This window comes from Bufo gargarizans, chromosome 2 (assembly GCF_014858855.1).
Source record: "Bufo gargarizans isolate SCDJY-AF-19 chromosome 2, ASM1485885v1, whole genome shotgun sequence".
In the NCBI taxonomy this organism is placed as follows: domain Eukaryota; kingdom Metazoa; phylum Chordata; class Amphibia; order Anura; family Bufonidae; genus Bufo; species Bufo gargarizans.
Window position 1 is genome coordinate 355,409,434 of NC_058081.1, and position 22,927 is coordinate 355,432,360.

Genomic DNA, 22,927 nt, shown 5'->3' on the forward strand with positions numbered 1-22,927 from the left:
ACTGAACTATTTAAAAAACGGCCTTGAATAGATAGGCGTATAGGGGTTATTGAAGATACTCACTCATGACCTGTCACATGCTCTCTCATGAATGTTAAATACATAACTACCAAAAATTATAATTTCTTGTTAAATCGACAAGTTATAAAAAGAAGAGCAGAATTTGCACATATTAGGATGTGGGTTAGCTCGCCCCAGGTTTGGATTTTTAAATACTCTTAAAGATATTTTTTCCTTTTTGTGGATGGTCATGTGCCCCGTGTTCATTGTTATTAATATATCTGCTGTTCTTAGTTTTCATGTACACAGGAAAATGAAAAAAGGAAAACTTAATGCAATTGAGCTGAGACTGACCAAGTATAAACTGCTAGTGTTAATTGGTCAATGGTGGTGCGCATTTTATTTTGGGTTCTGCATCAGGGTATATTTGAGGCAAAGTCACATTAATACTGCATGCCATCTCTCCTTGCTGTGATACAGGCTGCCATTCTGGAAATGTAATGGTCATACAGATGCTGGGTATCCTCCTGTGGTATGTCATTCCAAGCTCTTACCTTGGGCCCATAGTTTAGCCAAGATGGCTGTTGGCCACTGTGCATGGGAGCGCTTTACTTTCTGAATTTGCTTGGGCTCAGTCTCTGCTATGTCTTTCGTGGGCACTGGTACCCAAATTTGTATCCAAAACTCCAAGTATGTAGTACGTTATAAAAACAAAAATCAATAAAAAGGCATGTGACTGCTATATTTTAAGATGGACAACAATATTGATGGCTGATGGCCAAGCCTTAAAGAGGTATTCCAGTTTTACAGATTACTTTTATTTCTTTAGTAAATAGAATGTTTTTTATAATAACTTTCATTTAAAAATTTTGCTTGCAGACCTTTTTTCATATCCAAACAGTATCCTCTACCGAAAAAAAATGGTAAGACCCATTGTAGCCGTGCAAAATCTCACTGATTAGCCAACAAATTGGAAAAAGCTAGTGTGTCAGCTGATTGAATCTCTAATATGAGTATAAAAACACTTGTTTGTCTGTAACACCTCTCTGCATGTAAGCAGGGGATGTGCTGCTGACAAAAGGAAACTGAATGATGACAAACAGTTTTAGGAACATTTTTCCCTATACAGTAGGACAACTGGTACATTTAAACATAATACATGAGTAAGATCGACATGCTGTATCGCCAATTGGTGCTTGTTTACCTGCTTCTTTAAAAGGACCGTTAGGATAGATCATTAATACCAGATCAGTTGGGGTGTCACTCCCAGTGCCTTAGTGCTCCAATTGCCACATCCCTTTCGTTGTTTACCAGGTGCAGTATTAAACATTTGGTAGTGGCTGTGCCTGGTACTGTAGCTCAGTCCCATTCTAACAAACGGGACCGAGCTGATTATAAGGCACAGCCACTACAAAATGTACTCCACTATGCCTAGTACACAAAGAAGAAGAGTGCCCACCAACCCACTGAGGTTAGAAGAGTAAAATAGAAATATTAGGATTCTTTTTGTTTCCATTAATGGTTTGGAATTTGTGAGGAATAGACCTTACTTTCAACCAAATGCTTATGTCAATCTTTGCTTCTAAAGGCCCTCCTTGAAGTATCCTTCATGAATCAATGAACATATACTGTCTGGTTACTGACTGCAACCACATTGGCTATGGTCTGATGATTTTTCTGTCAGGCTTGTACTTTGCGTGTTTAGTTCATTATTGTGGTAACATACATGAAAAACTGATGAAGAACATTGACCTGCATGAAAAATGAATGTATTTGATGATGAATCTCAAGTGTCCTTTGGATAATCTGAACTATGGGAGTCTGATGTTTCTTTCTCCATCTCTGGTAGCATCTCCCAGTAGATGTTTAAGTGACATTCTACCACTTGTGTAACCCTGTTGCATCGCTACTTTAAAAAAATTAAACTTCTGGTGGAAAACGTGAGGTATGTAGGTTATTTGCCTAATCCTTTTGTTCTTACAAGAGATAGGCTGCAGTGTCTAGCAGTGGTGTGTCATCCTCTCCATACTGAACAAACTTGCACACCTTACTTGGCAGAGCATACATGGTTACGAGTAGGTCAAGGGAGTTGAAGGCTCACGTGATAACAGTGGTGTGGAGTTGTGTACTGTATATATAATCCTACCTTCATCAACTGGGTTGCTCCAGTCTGTAATTTTCTGCACTGATTAGAAACTGTTAGAATGTATAGGAACATGCTTCATTAAAGGAGTTCTCCAAGATCGGGAACCCCTTTTCATATTTACAGGCAGGGTGTAAAACAAAAAAAAACTCACCTGTCAAGGGCGCTAAAAACTCTGCACAGAGTCCCTTCTTCTCCGCTTCTGGTCCCTGCTGGACCAGAAGTGTGATGTGCTGTCTACACACACATCACTGCTGCTGGCCAATCAATATCCTCAGAGATGATGTGTGCAGGCATGGCATGTTACCACTGCCACCTCTGAAGCCATTGATTGGCCAGCATCAGTGACATGCGTGTAGCCAGAAGTAGAGGGGAAGGGAGCTTGACACTGTAGCCAGGGCACTGGTGACAGATGAGTCTTTTTTAACTCCTGCACCCTGCCTATAAATTTGAAAAGGAGTTCCCTGTCTTGGAAAAGCCCTTTGACAAGGGGAACTGTAACACCTAGTTGACAATATATTCACACACTTACAGGAGGAATGGCAGAGGAATGTCCCAGGATTTATATTTTTGGGCGAATGTAAGCATTTACTAAACAGCCATGTCAGCAGAGCTGAAGGATCTTCTAAGTCTCATCAGAAGGATATATGATTTACAAAAGAAATGGTTTTGTTTTTTCAGATCTTTAATTCATTAATCTACCTTTAGCCACAGATAAAGAATAACACAACTTGCTGTCTAATAATAGAAAATATTTTATTGAGGAACCAAAGTGATTGATTTAATCTCTTTGGGCTTATGGAGGATTACAGAAAGACATGGAAAGGAAACAAATAACGAAAAGGCAATTGTCAAATATATACTGTAGAGATTCTGTCCTTTCAACAACATTGTACATCTTAATCACACTGAAAGACAGTCAGCTATCACTAATCCTTATGGAGAACTTAGCTGACAATAATACATTTGAGATGTTTTACATTGGATGTATTACCAAAAAGAAAAAGGAGAAATTTCCGTTGTTCTCTATTGAAGCTCATCCGTTGCTCCTTCATAATGATATATATGTAGTTTAGCCTAAACAGAACATGGGATTAAAGAGGGAAAAACCTGTGGATAAACGCAGAATATGACATTGATGAAGGTCTTGATGTTCCTGGCTGCAAATCCTAGACCCCAAGAACAGTATTTCCAGGAATCCCCACCACAACACCCAAGGGATTCCTGGGAAAACTGGACCGTGAGGACCAGGTGACAAGACGGTTAATGCATCTTCCTGAAAAGTAACCAAGCTTCACAACACCAGAGCAGGTACTGTTAAGCTACAATTATTGAAGAAAACAATCACAATGAATGACTATAGCTGCGGCAGGAATATGTGCTCCTGTTCACGACAAAGATGACCTATAAACAGCTGGAAAAAGATTAATGGCCTACGTAGGCCTCCTATAAACAGGAACAATTTTTTTTTCTGATGAATGTGAATAACATGGAATTACATAGAGTTGGACTGTAATGCACATCAGATGTATACTTTTCTTGAACAGATTTGCTGATTAAGATGTCCTTTTTCAGTCCTCTTCTTTCTGGCAGCAGATTTCCACCTTCCCGAGCTACAGTGCTTCATCTCAGACTCACAACTGACCAGAGATGCAGCACTGCACCTCGGGCTGGAAGACACTGGACAATCTGGAGAAATGGACATCCTTTATAGAGAGAAGTGGACATATGAGGACTATATCACAGGGAATATTATCATTACACATCTTATTCGGACACTGGGAAAGAAAGATGACATGTATTAGTATATTATCATTATGGACACGCTACTAACCCACCTAGGTTTGTGATATCCACATTGTAGCATATGTGCTTATAACAAGTAGTGCATTGGTTGAAAATAACCACAATACTTGGTCATTACTCAGCATACCACTAATTCGACCAGCAATTACCGTCTGCTAGGGGCCTGCTTTTCATCCCTCATTGGATATAGGTGCTTACCTCACACTTTACAGGGGCTTTCCCACCTTAGATGATAAAGGTATATCCACAGGATATTCCATAAATGTCTGGTAGACGCAGGCCAAACCTGTGGGACTCTCACCTATTTCCAGAACAGGGGTCCTTCAACCCCCTTTCCTGCAGCCGCTGTAAATGGAGATGTGGCAACATATGGATATCTCTCTCCATTTATTTCTATTGGAATTCCAAAAAAGCAAGCTTGCTCGGTTATTTTCTGAGCTCCCATAAAGTGATAGAGCCATACATGACCACCTCTCCGTTCACAGCAGCCACTCAATAGGGGTCAGGGAACCCTTGTTCTGAAGTGTGGGTCCTAGAGAGCAGCAGCTCTAGGTCATCAGCTGAAATACATATAAAATCTATACCAGTCATCATATTAGAAAATCTGGGGTTTTCTGGTTGGTTGTACTACTGCAGACTGTCATATTTCAAGCATACTTGATAGAATATTTGATAATGATCGTTTCAGCTTTAAATTGAATGCTGTCCAAGTTGAGCAGAAAATTGCCCAAGTGAAGGAGATGTGATGGAACAATAAAAGAAGCATTTCTTACCTGCTTGTTTCACGCCATTCCACTAACCCTACCCTGATATTTTTTTTCCGCCATTCTTTGTCTACTTGGCTGCAGTGGTGATGTACACATGTACCCACATCAATGCTGTAGCTGGACTCAGTGGTAAATGTCACAAGGTGAGGTCAGTGATTAGCTGCAGCAGTCATGTTAGTATGCAGGCATGTCACCACTGCAGCCAAATAAACACAGAAGATCAGTGGCAAAGCTGGAACGAAGGAAAAATGAATGATGTTTCTTTTATTGTTTTATCAAATTTCTCCCACAAATTTTGTACCCAACTTGGACAATCCCTTTAAGATAAATTTAAATGGGTTATCTGGCCTGGGACCTGAACAACCCAATCCACAAAAATTGTGCCCAATTACAAATATTCAACTGTCCACAGTTCTGCCAATTGCACCAAGGCCACATACCCCCTTAGGTCAGTAATTGGCCGCAGCAGTCATGAGACTACCTGGATGTGTAGCAGCGCATGTACAGTCCTGGCTCCAGTAGCGGAAGCAGAGCCTCTGTGTTTACCTCACTACTCAGAGCAGCGGCACAGGCATGAGATTGTCAGGGCCAGCCAAGATGTCCGGCCTTGTCAATCAAGCAGCAGGGGGAGCGTCTACAGCTGCGGGGACAGCCCCACACAGGTGTAAAAATCTGCTTGATGAGATGAATCGATTCACCCATCTCTACATGGGACCAAGACACATCTGGTCCGATGGAGACCCAGAGCAACCAGGAATGGGTCTGCTGTGAGGGAATGATGGAACTGAAGAGAGGTGAGCATTTCTGATGATAGAGTTAGATGGTTCCAAGGCAGGAGAACCCCTTTAAGAGGTGAGGGTAAGTACAATATGGTTGATATGTCTCCATTTATTCAAGGGATTAAAATGCTGAGGGCATTTTAGTTGCAGAATAGCATAACAGGGTTGCACACTGCAATACCAGACACATGCCATGGACAAGAGTGGAGCTGTTTATGAAAAAATACACTTTTTCCATTTTAGGAGAACAGCTTTAGTAATGATGAAATTATAAAATAATGAGTAGTATTAAATGTTCAATATTCAGGAAAGTTTTGAAAAAGCAAAATCTGCATGAGGAAACTTGGCGGTAATGTTAGCTTTGAGTTAAATCATCTGCTCTCTGAGACAGATACTTTTATATACAATCGTGCAAGGTATTTCCTCTCTCTCAAGCCAGCTGTTAATATGAGGTTTGGACAAAATCTTTGGAAATCACTCAAAACCATAAAAACCAATTGCGAAAAACCCCTATCACCATCTCCAAACCCCTCACCTGGCCTCCTTCTTGCCACGGGAATGGTATGCTATATTCTGCACCACAGCTGTCTGGGCCAAAGCCATGTCTCATCCTTCTAATTGGGCGAGCATGGCTGTTGCTTTGTTCCTCCTCCTTCATTGTTGGGAATATGATCTGGAATGATGCCTACAAAAAAAAAAAGAGAGGATAAATTGCATAATCTAAGCACAATTAGCCTTTTGTAATAAGATGGCTTGAAAAGGATGTGGATTGTTCAGCAAGACTGTGATGTGCGGTCAGGTTTATTGTGAATGATGCCACTGATCTAGGGCAGGCCTTCTCAATCAAGTCCTTAAACAACCCATAATAAGCTTGAGTCATCTCTGTTCAAGCATAAATGAGTCAATTCCAAATTACGTAATTAAGACGGACTTGTATAATAAATGGCTGGATATAATAAATGCCTATGCCTACCCTATTATAGATAATCTATAGCACAGACTGTATGATGCATGATGAAAAGCTCTGGCAAACGCTTCACTAATCAAATTCATATTATGGAATGAAGATCTAATAATTACTATCTTATATCTTTGACACCAGTGAGCTGAAATGATCTACATTATTACAATTTCTACCATGATGGGCAAACTGAGATGTTTTAAACTATAACTCCCATGGTCTGTTGACAAAAGATGACCTAAAGAGAAGGATGGGTGTTGTAGTTCAATCCACTGTTGCTCTTCTATGCCATGGTTCAGCATCTTATGAACTTTTTGTCTACAGCAATATCTGTATTATGTATTGCTCATATGGATGAAATATGGAGGTAAATATGGACACCAAATATGATTATGTTGTATCTATGTTCACATTTATCTACCGATTGTGTACATACTGGATCACAAATATAGATTCATTACATACATGAATACAAGTACATAAAGATTTAAGGCTTCATTAACTCAATTTGGAAAAGCAAGGTCAAGCAAGGACAAAATAGATCATCTTGCATGTCTAAAATGTATTTGTGTTGCTACATCGACTAGGCTTTGTTCACATCTGGATGAATGCTAAAACCTGATCTATTTTTTCAGTGGCTGGGGTTTAGTTAATTTCTTCCTAAGTGACAGGATCTGCAACAGTGAGCTGGAGATTTCACTGTGGGCTTTCAGATTGTAACCTCCAGGATAAGATACTGTCCTCAATGTAGGAAAAAAATGCATTGCACAAATCAATGGGATCCTCATGCCATAACCAGGTCATTCAGAGGAACAGCTGTATAGGTTTTGGCTAAAAAGAATAACACCATTCTGCATATGAAAAATAATGGAGATGTGACACAAAGAGAGTGGCTGAAGCCAACTGATGGCATTTGCAATCAGAAATCTCCTTTTGAAATCAAGGGAGATATTAAATTGGTTGTTCAACAAAAATGATTCTCCTTTTTTTTTTTTTAAATAGCACCTGGATCTGGATAGCTTTGTACATGCATGTAATAAAAAATGTACTATATCTACCGGGTTATTCAATGATATCCGTCGGTATTGTGTCACTTGCTGTTTGTTTTTTTTCTAATTTCTCTGCCCACCTCACTGAGGTAGACACACATGTTTACTTCCATCCTTCAAGTGTCACCAGCTGCATAAAAAACCACATGCTCCTGATAAAGGACATGCCCACTGAGCTGTCGGCTTGAAACAAATCTAGCAGAACAATTGGAGCAATGAATGGAGAGATCTCTGGACCCAAGTGAGGTACAGGGCTGGTTCTAGCTAGTTAGAAAGAGGTTGTCATGTACTATATCATTTCTGATTTTCAATTTTCACATTAATCATGGAATAACCCCTTTAATGGAAAGGTTTTTCTGTGTTCCTCTAACAAAGTGATGTGACAGAATAACACAGAGACCAATCCTACTCTGTATCCTGGGCCTTCTAACTAGCCAAAATGTAGAGAAACTACAGTCAGCTGAACAAGACCAAGGGCTATTTAGATGTTTTGGTAGTGTTTTACCATAGTATCCACACTCTGAGACACTATTTGCATTGTAAATAAGAATGTCATGTCTGTTGTCTCTGCTAGAGTAGTGATCTAAGGATTCAGCCTCCTCTGGATCTGGAAGCAATCAAGAAAACATTATTTTCTGGATAACTGGCTTCTCTCCTTCTCTCTCATTACATCTGCTCCAAGAAGTGGAAGCACTCTAGTAAGTATGAGTTAGCTATTCCTCAGACATCTCAAACAGCTCTATATACATCATCTTTATCCTGAAATCTTAACTGTGCCAAACTATTTCGTGACATGAGTGGCATTTGTAGGAGTGACTAAATCTGGCCTTGTGTTGACATTAAATTAGGTTCCCTCTGAAATCTGGAGGTTGTCCAAATCTTGTCTCTAGGGATGATGAGTGTTTTCCTGGAGGCTTGACCTCTTGGTCATTGCTTTTCTTATAGATAAAGGCAAGAGGAGGCTGAATCTCATGTGTCTTTATTTTTACAAACTCTAAAGTTTTTTGGGGGAAAATTCTCAGCAGATGGGCAACAGCTGGTTCCTGTATGTTCTCAGTCTAGGGAAAAGGATCATCATTAGATTCAGCTCCCACATTAACACAGACATTAAACCCTGCTGCTGTCACATCACTCTAGCATTTCCCACAATTCCTTGCAACATGCCTCAGGTCTCCCTAGGTTAAACAGATGAGATTTGTAAATTAAGTTCCAAAACATGGATCTGACTTAACATTTAGTCATATCTTCTAGCTGTGTTATGACTTACATAACTGACACAAGCAGCTAACCTACAAGCCTTTAATATATACAAGATAGCAGCCTGTGCGCAATGTCTGAGATATACAACTGCTAGATCGATCCTCCTACATGTCTTCATAAAATGATAAATCCTAAAAAAAGCATCTGAAAATAGGATGATTATGAATATCTATTTAGAAGCCAAACTAAAACTACTAATCTCTTGCAAAAATGTCTAGAAATATACCTCAGACTAAATTGATAAAAAAGGAAGCAGGCTTGTATAATGAGTTTGTTTGTTCCCAAGCCCTAAATCCCTTTGCAATCACACCCGGGGTCAACTGGCCCACCAGAGTACCAGGTCCAAGCTCTGGCATAATATGCCCATTATGAAACAGGGCCCCTTATAAAGCAGGAACACTAGCAGAGGGTGGGTATCCAGAATCATTTTCTCTGATGGGCCCGAGAAATTCAGTCCAACACTGTTCACATGATGTATCAAAGAGATAAGAAGAAACTATGCATGGACAGAATGCAAAATCTTAAAACATAGCATTCTGCTGGCTAGCATGGACATGTGGAATATAGGGGGCAGTAATACCAATGGTATGTTGATATGGACTAGTCTAGAATATGTAGACCACAGACATCTCTATATAATTTATCTATATATGTTTGATTGATATTCTATTTGCAAAAACTGTTTAGAGCCATGTTTGGTCTTGATGGACTTTCTCATTATTAAGGTTGATCATTTCCCTTCTAGACTACTGCTTTAAACTGTATACTCTGCTCCTTCTAAACATAAGTGACAAGTAATGTCATTAAACTGGATGATAATGAAATATTTTTCTGGGAAAGCTTTCATGGTAGAGGTCCTGCGATCCTCTGATGACGTATGTGTACTCTCTTGATGTATATGAGTGTATTAAAGTGTCATGCACTGGCTCTAGATCATTATCACACTATGCAGCTCCTCTGATGCCGCCAGACTTCTAACTAAAAATAGCTTTTTCTTTTTCCATGATCTGGATTGAAGAAAAATCTCTCTTCCTTTTATGGTCAGAGGCAGTTTCTTCAAACACTCCAAATCCCCCTCGGCACTGTGCCCGTCTGCTGGGGGCACGTGCAATTTCATTTTTCTACTTCTGCTATGCAGGTTTTTAGGAATATAACACAAATGAGAGACTGGCATGACCTATAACTACTGACTATATGTCCTCTGGGTCATGTATATTATTTAGATATTATAATACATTATTTACAGTAAGAGACAATTAAACTTTTGCCTTATAATGAGTTTATATTATACATTTATCTTTGTCTGCCTTCAAAGGGCATTTGCCACTGCTGGCTATGTGACTGTGCAGCTCCAGCTATCTCATCTAAGTATCAACCCTAACTCCACTGAAAAGTAAAAAAAAATCTGATGTAGCCAGTTAACCCATTGCCATGTCATGTTTACATAGTCTAGGAAGCTAGGGTATAGTGAGTTGTTTGTTGGGTCCTTACACTGGAGAGCTACACTTTCACCTACCTGTAATATAAGGGAACCTGTGGGCACTCTATGGGTGGACTCTTTTTTTAATTTTTTTACATAATACTAGCCACATAGGTTCAAGTATACAGAAAACCACTGATAAGCACACTGTTCCCCCCATGTCACAGAGAAGTAGGTGGCCAGCTATGCTCCTTCTCCATGTTCTCCACCAAGCAACTCCATATACCAGCACATGTGATACTTAAATAGAGAAGACCACTAAGGCTGGGTTCACACCTGAGCGTTTTACAGCGCGTTCCTACGCGCTGTAAAACGCTCAACAAGGAGAAACCAATGATTCCCTATGGGAATGGTTCTCACCTGAGCGTTTTACAGCGAGTACGATCGCGCTGTAAAACGCCCGACGCCCCAAGAAGTACATGAGCTTCTTTGGGGCGTCTTGTCGCGCGTTCCCGTACATAGACTTTCGGGAACGCGCGACAATGGGCGTTCGCTTGTCTCTGTATGCGCGATTGCAAACGCCGGTACAATCGCGCATACAGAGCGCTCCTTTCAGAACGCTCAGGTCTGAACCCAGCGTAAAAGTGGGTCTGGATGTCATGTTGCTTACTTAAAAGGGTTGTCTCACCTGGAACATTGGTGGCTCATCGCTAGGATATGCCATAAATGTCAGCTAGAAGCAGGTCCCACCTCTGGGACCCGCACCTATCTCTAGAACGAATCTCCAAAAGAGAGATAGAGCTCAGCTATTTCCAGCAGTTCCATAAAAGGGAATAGAGCGGTGGCTTTGCTTGTGTAGTTTCTATGGGACTACACAAGCAGCTCCGTTATTTTCAGCTTTTCCATATGAAATTAATGGAGGATGGCCACGGTGCGCTCTCCTGAACTTTAGGAGCTCCGTACTACAGATAGGTTTGGGTTGCAGAGTTTGTATGAGCACAGCATCCTCTTCAGTGAGTATGCCATCTACTTTGTAGCGGCGGTACAGTGTAATTATTGTAGAACTGCTGGACCTGCTCAAGTGAATGGAAGAGGAAGCTGTGATTACACTGCACCGCCGCTACAAGGGAGATGGTGAGCAGTGTCAGCACGAGCTCCATAGCAGCATAAAACCCTGGCTAGTGGGGGTGCTGTCGGACTGATCTGATGTTGATGGCCTATCCTGAGGAGAAGTCATCAATATTATCAATAGCATCTATCTAATGTGTATGGGGATGTGCTAACTCTATATAAAGATGATGTCGGGTAGAAAAGGATCAGGCATGTTGAACTTTAACCCCCCCATTCTTTGGTTCTCAAGGAAAATAAACCGCCAAGAGAGGCGTCTGGCTGTCTCTTACACACCTCTCCCAGTTATATGGAGGAGTCAGGAAGAACAGCTAGCAGGCGAGCAAGTCTGATAGTTATTAAAAACGTAAGGGCACCTTCAGGCTCTGTTTACATCATGTCAGAGCCCTATATTTCCCATATATATGCCAGGACAGTTCCCAGCACATGTGCAAAATGTAGTCATAAGGATGCCAATAGAGTTTCTTTTTGGTATCGGTGGGGCTAATATACGTTAGAATCCTTATTTTTCCTGTAAAGAAAAACATCATAGACTGCACTGTTCTAAGCAGACATGGGCACTGTATACCATTGTATAACTTTACAGTGCCAAAAAATCGGAGCCTTCCTTTAAAGGTATATGTTGGGGCATTATCTCAATGTGTACCTCCAATGGGAGGCTGAATTGTTATGAGAACAGAGACTTGCTTTTGTTTGGGAATTTATTTAGGACTGTTGCATTTCTGTGATTTGATTATAAATATCTCAGATTCTTATGACATGGGTATGGCTATGGGATAAGTAAAATCTGACACCTATATGGCAGTTTAATTGATTATACATGGCAATACTGTAGTGTTTGGGTAAAGTACGACAAGATGGTACAAAACGAATGAGATATAAAGTACAATTATCAAAGAAAGTCCATTTTGGACATGACACTAACAAGACACCATCTAATGGGATTGGGGACTAAATAAATAAAAATGTGGAAATTACATTTAGGAGAAGTGCCTTGTTAGATGATGGAGGTGATATCAAAAGCTATATGAGATATTTACACCATACCATCCAATAGGTCATTCTGCCTCAACTCAACACTTCAAGTCTTCCATGGCAGCCTAAAAACTTTTTTTGACAACCATATAATGTCATAAATTATTAGCGGCACCCGCACTACCTAATATGGTGTGTGTTGACAGTCAATGAAGCCTTCTCAGTCACTTGCTTATATGTTTCTATGGTCAGGCTCTCTAATCATTACATAATATAAAACAGGAAAATCAAGAGAAAGACTAAAGAATTTCTTTTCTTCCATGAGGTCACGCATGCTGAAAACACAAACCACATCTTAGGGAACGTACTTCCCTGCCCAGTCATCCCTAGGAGCAGATGTAAGCAGTTATGAACACTTACTGATGCTTGTAACTGTATGCAGGAAAAAGAATATGCATGACACCGTTTCAGCATGGGCTACACAAGCATGGGTTTAATTAGTTTGTGAAGGAAATGGGAAGCGTGTGACACAGAAACTTCTCCATTCTGTTTACAAGTAGCATTCTTGATGGGATAAAAACAACGGAGAAGATGAGAGGTCAGGGAGCATGTGAGAGAGGACGCTTCGCATGTTGTGGAATGGAGGGTCACTCATGAGAGCAGCAGGAAGTGATGGAGTTATCCAAACCACAGACCCCAACATGAATTTTGTGGGAACATGGTATGTATGGTATATTGTGACAAAGTATTTACTATATGGCTTACATCTAAACCCAGTAGACTTTGCCTTGTTGATACACAGCAAGACGTTCGCTGCCCTATGTGGACTACAAGGCTAGGGCTACACGACGACAATAAGTCATGCGACACATAGGGCACAACGACACTGCAACATGTGTCGCACGACATTGATGTCACACCAATGTCGCGCGACAATTTTTATAATGATAGTCTATGGTGCCGCACTGTGAAATGGGATGGATTTAGCTCCCTAATATAGGTTTTACCCTTTCGGGACAGAAGACATCCCACTAAGACGATAGTAGAGCCTTTACTTAAAAGGAATTTTGGCCTTGCTTGCAATAACCAATGGAGAGAGTTGCATGGGGTTCTAGGAAGAAAGCTACGTTTCTGACTGTATTATTGTCTTACTCACATTCAAAAGGTAGTATGTGTATCCACTATGTGGTTTCCTACTTTTACAACCCTGATCTCCACAAATGATGATGCTTGATGTGTTTAACTGACATCAAAATATCCAGGGCCTCTAATTAACTATGTTCCGCCATGTCACACAAGATACTTGAAGGGAACCTGTCACCGGGATTTTGTGTATAGAGCTGAGGACATGTGTTGCTAGATGGCTGCTAACACATCCGCAATACCAAGTCCCCATAGCTCTGTGTGCTTTTATTCTGCAAAAAAAACGATTTCATACATATGCAAATTAACATAAAAGAGTCATATCTTACTTGTGTGACCAGAGAAGAGTCATATTTTCAAGCTCTGACTCATCTCAGGTTAATTAACATATTGATCAAATAGTTGTTTTTTTGACACAATAAAAGCACACAGAGCTATGGGGACTGGGTATTGCGGATGTGCTAGCGGTTACCTAGCAACCCATGTCCTCAGCTCTATACCCAAAATCCAGGTGACAGGTTCCCTTTAATGATTTTAAAGGATTATTTCCATTTTGGACATTTATTGCAATTGCACAGTATGTCGAGATATGTGTCCTATTTTACATGAAAATAATTGTAGAACAAGGTTTTGCTCTGAGGGTGATCCAAGTTCAGTTTAGTAGAACCATAGGAGGAGGACATGCTCTGGGATTTGTAGCCTTAAAATCGCCACACTACAGCAATCTTAAACGGCCATAGATTTATTTAGATTTTTGCTATTGGATTGTTCATCAGAAAAGTGCTTTATATTCTAGAAGATTGGAAGGATTATAGTCATACATTGTGGAACCCCCAGCATTTTGGTGGGAGTTGCCATGTTTGGGCAGATTTGCCCAAGGTGGTAACGATTCCTGGATTGGTTAAAAGTTGTGTTGCCATCACTGGGCAGAATTGCTTAGGCTGGCAATGGGGTTTGATTGCTCGTCAATGTGGCTGAAGTAAGATTTCCTTCCAGCCCCAGTGACAGGTATTTTATTGGGAATAAGGTCCCTCATCTGACCAGGGTTTAGATGTATAAAAAGTGGTCTATCCAGGGACCTATGTGACTCACCTGTTGCCCTTAGCAACCAATCAGAATCCAGCTCAGTTTTAAAAAATATAACTCTCCCTTAATTTTAGGAAAAAGAGTGCTTACTGTCATGGTGGCTGCTTTTACTGCAAGGAAAGAAGTCCAATGAACATGCCTACCACTGAGGTGTATGATCTCCAGGAAACAAAACCTCACTGGATGAATGTCGTCCTCCTATGACCCCGAAATATGATGGGGCAAGGGTGACAGCAGCACAGTCTTTCATGAGGACCTGTCCACTCTCTTGACATATCTGCTTTCTAAAATGCTCGTATTCCTCATGAAATAACATGTCTGGGGAACATGCTCCCACAGCTCTGTGTTGTTCCGCTTTATTCGCATATATTCTCCTGGATAGGTGTTACCATTCCCTATGTTAATAGGGATTTTTACCTATGCAGTTTGACACTGATCAGCACTGATTGGATTGTGAGTGGTAGCACCCATTGTAAATTTATTCATACATTTCCGAAAAGATTAACAGAGTTCTAAGAAAAATGCAAGAGAACTGATGTTCTGGGTTTATAGATAGATAGATATGAGATAGATAGATAGATAGATATGAGATAGATAGATAGATAGATAAATAGATAATAGATAGATAGATAATAGATAGATAGATATGAGATACATAGATAGATAATAGATAGATAGATTAGATAGATAGATACATAGATAGATAGATTAGATAGATAGATAGATACATAGATAGTTAGATACATAGATAGATAGATATGAGATAGATAGACTGACCGTGTGCTGGCCGTGCCTGTGTTGTGGACCACAAATTGCAGTCTGCAATGCATGGGCACTGACCATGTGCCCGCCGCCTGTGGATGCAATCCGCAAACGACAGTCTGCACTGCAAAAAAGTTGTGCATGCACTACTTTACTGCTTTGTGGGGGCAAGGACAGAAAACCCACAGAAGCACTACGGAGTGCTAAACTGATAGATATGTGATAGACAATATTTATCATCTATTTATCGATCTGTCTATCCATCCATGTATTATATATATATATATATATATATTTATATTTATATATATATACACACAAGATAGATAGATACACAAACAAATCCAGGGCAGCACACCTTAGGATAAAGAGGAGTGCCTGCAGTATAAACTTGACCACTGTTCCATCAATAAACCGCAGCACTTCCAATTGGTGAAAAAATGTGAAGTCCTTTATTCACCCAGGTGACGTTTCAGTATAGTAAGATTGAAGCAAGAAAACTTCAATGGTGAGTGCTGCCTACTTTTTATCTTATGACACTATATACTTGGTGGAACTTGAAATGTATGTACATGATTAGTTTTTTTATATGTGATATCATGCTATTTGGATTGTTTTATTTAATGATACTTAATCATGTAAGTGTTTGATACCCTATATATATATATATATGCACTGAGCTTTTGTAAATGTTGATTGAGAACGGTCCCAGCAAGCGGACTGAAACGTCGCGTGGGTGAATAAAGGACATTTTTTCACCAATTGGAAGTGCTGCGGTCTTTTTTTATATTATAGATAGATCGATATATGATAAACCGATGTGATAGACGATATCTATCTATCTCTCTACCCATCCATGTATCTTATTTCTATAAGACAGACAGATTGATAGATAAATAGACAGACACAAGACCAGAGCAATAGATGGTCACCTAGGACACCCACATGCTGTCTGTGATACAGAGGATTAGGGTTATAATGCGTTGGGAAATCTCTAAGCATCGCCAGTCTAAGCATGATGATGAGAGCCTCAGGGTTTTTCCAGCGGTTAAAGTGGTCACATCTGGAGCAGCTGCCTAGACCTTTTGCTGCCAACTTTATGTCCCACTCCTTTCAGAAAGTTGCTGCAAGGTTTGGCAGGTCACACATGCCTAGAGAAGGCCCCACTCACTTTATGGAAATATATCTAGGTTTATTATCTGTGCTGTCATAAATGTCATCGTGTAATTCTCCATAAATAATAGCAGAGGGAATATGATAATGCTTGGCAGCAAGGCGGTCTCACCATGCTTTGTGCAGCAACGCAATACTTTTATGGCAATAGGAATGCACCGTGTGTTTATACCATTAATAATATAGCACCAACATATACTGCGGCACTTTATTCGAAATACGATACCTGTACCCAAGGACGCACATTTATTTTTGGGAATGAATGGCCTCAGGCAATACACTATAAACTAGCAGTTAATATAATGCTCTCTTAAACCAGAATTATTTCTGATGTCCCCTTTAAGAAGACTTTGAATAGTTTACTACTTACACTGACATATATTTTACCATATTACTGGAGAATGGGACTTTCATGTCTGCAAAGAATATTTCAATATCAACTATGCATTTCTTATAATGCACAAGCCCCTCTGTTGGGTACATTGGCAATATTTAGGTTTTGAAGATTACTTGGCTCTTTAAAGATAAATTGGACTTCTTAACATACTTCAAAACTCCAGATATACCAGATATAAACACAACCACTTCATGGTTTGCAGACAGCTGCAGCTTGGGGGGGGGGGGGGGGGTAGAAAATGCTAGGGAAGCAAGAAAAAAGGGAGAGACTTGTGGTTTGAATATACAGAAAAGGAAGTTACATACAGACAGGGACATTGGAGAATATTATTAGGAAGAAACGGAAAATATAGATCTTCAGGGTTAGAGAACAACAGGTGGAATAACTAGACATGCTTTTAGATACTAAGCTGTAGCTGAGCATAAGAGCCAGTGCGCCGATTTTGGAGCATTTCTGCCTCAAAATCAACTTTAAATCAGCTCATAAAATGCCTCACAACAGCCTCCCATGCATTTCAATGGGAAGCAGCATTTGCTTCTTTTTTGCACGTGTAAGAAGCATTGATCTCCTACCTTGGGGCAGACTCAACGCTGAGCGTCCCATTGAAATGAATAGGAAGCAGAAAAAAAACGGCTCTATGAAAGTCCATGTGTTTTTGTGCGTATTCCGCACGTTTTATGCGCAGGTCTGCCTAAAAAAAAAATCAAGCTTTGTATTGAAGTGAACACTTTTTTTCACACTGAAAAAAGTAGCGTATTCCGCGCTGATTTGAAGTGAACCCTTTTTTTCATGCTGAAATAAAAGGCATGCATTTTGAGCTGAATTTTTTAGCATGTATTTCAAAATCTTTTGAGTGAACTGGCCCTTAGAGATGACTAGACTAAGCTGTAGAGGACTATGAGACTGTTACAGATCACTATGACAGATGACTACGAGACTAGATTACAGATGGCTGTAATATGACTGTGAGGCTCACAGTTGACCATAAGAGATGCCAACGAGATATCACAGATGGCCGTAAGAGACGATGATGAGACTAGGTTATAGATGACAATGCACTATGACTAGGTAATAGATGACAATGAGACTAGGTTACTGATGAGTGAATAACTAGAAGACTAGGTTATAGATGACAATGCACTATGACTAGGTAATAGATGACAATGAGACTAGGTTACTGATGAGTAAATAACTAGAAGACTAGGTTATAGATGACAATGCACTATGACTAGGTAATAGATGACAATGAGACTAGGTTACTGATGAGTGAATAACTAGAAGACTAGGTTATAGATGACTTTAAGGCTAGGCTATAGGTAACTACGAGACTAGGTTATAGATTACTATGAAAAGTGACTATGAGACTAGTTTAGTTGACTATTAAAGATGCCTTTAACTAGGTTATAGATGACCATAAGAGATAATGATGAGACAAGGTTATAGGTGACTATGGGAGATGACTATGAGACTAGGTTATAGATAACTATGAAATAAGTATAAGTAATTTACCTGTAGGTGTACTTTACAGTTCCTATGTAAAATGTTATGAACAGAGCTTCCTCAACTGGAGACGTTTTGTCACTTTGCAAACTTACTTCCATTTAATTTTGGCCCTTGGGCTGACATGTCAGGCACCAGCAAGGCAGAAGTGAGCTATGATTATTTGCGCATGCATGTATATACAGCGGACAGTGAACTTTATGCATCTGCAGAAGCTGCCTTACATGTCGTACATGAATAACCATAAACCATCTTCCTGCAGTGGTGGCACCTAGGGGCCAGCGTTTGATAGGAAGAATACAAAAAGTGGCATAACTTTCATAATTCACTTTCTGAACCTTACATTACCATCACTGGATACAGCATGCTTACATATACAGTTTTGCGCATCTATAAAGCATTTTGTAACGATGAAGAGAACTGTTTTACAGCATTATATTGTAACTTGGACTTAACACACTGTAAGAAGAAATTATAATTATGGATTTTCATTCTATATTCCTGCACGGGCTTATTGGTACAAGTTATAAAAATCACGACTTACCTCCTCCAAGGCATTCTTGAGAATTTGATCCTCCTGGGTTGCACAAGTAAAAATCTGTGTAAGAGATGAGGGCTTTCCTGCACTAGATTCTAACCATCTGGGGGAAAAGACCTTTTTTCTTTTACCTTATATGAGCTGGAGGGAAGAGAGGCCAGGCTGTTATAAGGCACATCTGTCAGGTCGTTGTGGGATGCCATTGGTTGGGGGTGTATTCACGTGACACCCCCTCCTTTTCTTGCCTTGACCTGTGACAGTTTAGGAGGTTTTCAGTTTTACCCACTAAGGACTGACTGTTTGACAATTTTCATATTTCTTCTAAATTTGGAGTTTTCAGACAATGCTAGGAGGCTTGGCTGAGATACCAAGAACCATGTGGGAATCATTAGGTTTGAAAGAGAAGGGGGGGGGGGGAATGAAACAGAGCAGTGGGGGGAGGGACAAAAACAGAGAGAAACAGAGGAGAGAGAGAGTGAGACCAACTCCGTGCCAGCAAGTTGTCTGGGAACACTAATGAACCAAACTAAAAGGGTCTTGCATCTATTAACTAGTTCCCTTCCATGCATCCCCTGTGGCATACAATAAGTTAATGGGACTTCCTGCTAGCGTCTTCTGAAGAGTGTGGGAATTTTCTCAGTTCTCAGTTTGTATGAGAAATGAAGATGGGGGTCTGTATTTGAACCGCTCCCTTAACCCTCCTCTGTCGTATCCAAAATAGACAAGTTCCCACAAATATCACAGTTGTCAGAGCATTGAGTGCCTTGTGATGGGACACATTTTCCTCATTTATATGAGAGTATCAAATGTTTTAGATGTTGAATTACAAAGAAGAGAACACAAACTTCATAAATAGGAAAATGTCACGTGACAAGAACCACGCTCTGATTCCAGGAGGCATAGGTTCTGTAAATATTAAGGAGCCAAGAAATAATATCTGATTTATATCTTATTGACATTTAACTGAATAGCTTATTGATTTTAACATTTGTGGCCAATATATTGGGGTCATTTCATTGAAAAGAATGTTGTTTATACCACAGGTACACCACTAGTTTTATGAAAGAGTTACACCACAAAAATGATTCCCAACACAAGACACCCCTTATTCTTGGCATGCAGGGCCCAGTAGCTAATGTTGTAGTGCCCTGCAGAATAGATGCTTAGGTTCTCCACAAGAATCCCTCCCATTTTCCACCTGTATGGATGGCCTTTATGCCCTTGTGCATCCATACAGTTAAGGGTGCATTCACACTGCTTTATGCACCGGAAAGCTACCGGGGTATATGTTGAATCTATCCATAGGCCCCATTTAACTAGTCAAGCCACCATTGAAGAGCGTGCTTTTGGCCTCCATGAGGCTGATACACATTGGTATACCTTTTTTGGAGAATAGCATATTTGACTAGACTATTCTATACAGAGACACAAAAAGTATACTAAACCATATTGATATTTTTTTTTTTAAACATAGGAGCCTTTGAGCATAAGATAAGATAAGATGCATTTATTGTCACTGTACAATACAATGTAATACAATGCACAATACAATGACATGTTGTTTGGAGCAATCCTAGATGCCATGGACAGAGGAACAAGAACTGACATTTAAACTAAAGCATTACACTAGAAAAATAGTATATATAGTATCATATATACTATATACTCCCCATATACCACTGTCAGACACTGCAAACACAGTGTGAAAGCATCCTAAGGAATAAAACCCAGGCTACACTGCTGCTTTCAATTGGCATACTGCTTTTCAGAAAGGTGTTTTGCACCTATAGATAATCAGTCTAGAAGACATATCTTTAATAAGAAAAAAACATCAAAATACTTTTTTCCCTTTGGCACTCCTAAGAAGCATCTTAGTGGAAAGAGTAACTGTTCCTGTTAAGATTATGTTTCTCATGCAGTCAGCAGATGTGTTTCAAGATAACTTTTAGATTGTTTTTGTTTCTGTTTTTTTGGAATCTGGGCAAAAGGTCTCAACAAAAGGGTCCTCTGCTTTGTACAATCCCTACTTGTCCGAGGGGTCCCTTGAAAACAAACTATTTTCAAAGTGTATCACAGCACAACTGAATCCTCAATTGCAGAATCTTGGTAAACACAGACCATGGCAGTACTAAATACTATTCCAGTTGGCATAGTAACTAAAACATAAACTTTATTTGAATAATACCATAAAATAGAGAAGGAAGCCCAAGGAAATAATAAGATAACAAAATTACAGTTGTACTTCAACCCATTGGGTAAAACCAGTGGGTGCAATGGGGTAATGTACCAAAGATGCTGCAAAAACCTCTTCAGTAGCATTGGATAGATAGGGGACCCCCTGATAGTACACTCTACTGTGGATATCCTAACATTACAGGGCACTCCACAAGGGGAAACCCTGCAACACTGGAACCTACCCCTAGTTGCATCCTACACAATCCCTATACTGTCCTGACATCTTACCCACCCACCGCTAATCTCCCACCGCTAATCTGGAGACTCCACGTAGGGGAAAGTCATACTGTAACACCAAAGTATTGGATCTCAGATGACAGAATATGATAAAACCAAGATCACAATGTATAAAAAATCTGAGGCACAAAAAGCAACCACCCATGGATCTCAGCTCTCATCCCCTGCAGTCAGACCCCTGCTGATCTAATATTGATAACCTATCCTGAACAGGCTCGGACTGGCCCATCCTTGGTAGGCCCCCAGTCTCCTGCGCCTGGAGATAAGACGGAGGAGTCATTATTTCTCTTGTATCTCAGGAGAGATAATTATTGTTGCCCCTAGGTGGCAGTATCATGCAGCCTCCTACTGATGTAAATTGTACAGGAGGCCCCACAGTATTTTCTAAACTTCCCAGCTGCTGGCAGTGAAGGAGGAGAAAACATGTCTGGCCATCCTCTTGCCCTCGCTGCTGTCAGAAAACTGTCTGCTGGAGAAAAGGACCCCTCTGCGGTGCTGGGCTGATTTCTCAGGTGTGTGACAGTAGTAGGCTGTAGGAGACTGTAAGGGAGAAATAGGGGATTTGTACACAGATCTATAAATGTGTGCTGCTCTCTGCAGAGTTCAGAGTGGCATTGGGGGGACTCTGCCCTAGGTCCCCCCAATGCCTCTGCTTTAGGTGCACCCTCATAAGTGCTCCAGCTCCAGAGGCCCCCCAATTTTCCCACTCTAAATGCACCCCTAGAGAACTTTTTGGTCTAAACTTCACTCGTCGTGTTTGGAGGAAAAAGAAGGATGAGTTGCATCTCAAGAACACCATTCCTACTGTGAAGCATGGGGGTGGTAACATCATGCTCTTTGGGGGTGCTTTTCTGCGAAGGGGACGGGACGACTGCACTGTATTAAGGAGAGGATAAATGGGGCCATTTATTGTGAGATTTTGAGCAACAACCTCCTTCTCTCAGTCAGAGCATTGAGGATAGGTCGTGGCTTGGACTTCCAACATGACCCGAAGCACACAGCCAGGATAACCAAGGAGTGGCCAGTCTCCAGACCTAAATCCAATAGAACATCTTTGGAGGGAGCTGAAACTCTGTGTTTCTCAGCGATAGCCCTGAAACCTGACAGATCTAGAGGAGATCTGTGTGGAGGAGTGGGCCAAAATCTCTGTTGCAGTGTGTGCAAACCTGGTCAAGAACTACAGGAAACGTTTGTCCTCTGTAATTGCAAACAAAGGCTTCTGTACCAAATATTAACACTGATTTTCTCAGGTGTTCAAATACTTATGTTTAGCAGTGCAAGACGAAATAAATTCTTTAAAAAACATACAATGTGATTTTCAGATTTTTTTTATTTTTTATTTCTGTCTCTCATAGTGGGAATCCACCTACAGTGTGAATTTTAGACCCCTCCATGATTTCTAAGTGGGAGAACTTGCAAAATCGCAGGGTGTTCAAATACTTCTGTTCCTTACTGTATACAGTATTTTAGTAGCAACAGGCTTGCATTATCCTAGAGGTAAGATGGCCACCTTTTCTCTGGTAGAGGTCTTACTTGGATTACTGAAGGCCACAGCAGTGCAGAAATGT

General features: G+C 40.4%; 1 long non-coding RNA gene across 1 annotated transcript; it reads right to left on the reverse strand.

Moving 5' to 3' along the window:
• Positions 1 to 2,878: 2,878 nt before the first annotated feature.
• On the reverse strand, positions 2,879 to 19,008 carry LOC122928154. The gene is made up of 3 exons (XR_006387853.1): positions 18,894 to 19,008; positions 6,031 to 6,180; positions 2,879 to 3,921 (listed from the first exon to the last, which is right to left on the reverse strand). It is a non-coding gene; the product is annotated as an uncharacterized LOC122928154 (long non-coding RNA).
• Positions 19,009 to 22,927: the final 3,919 nt, after the last annotated feature.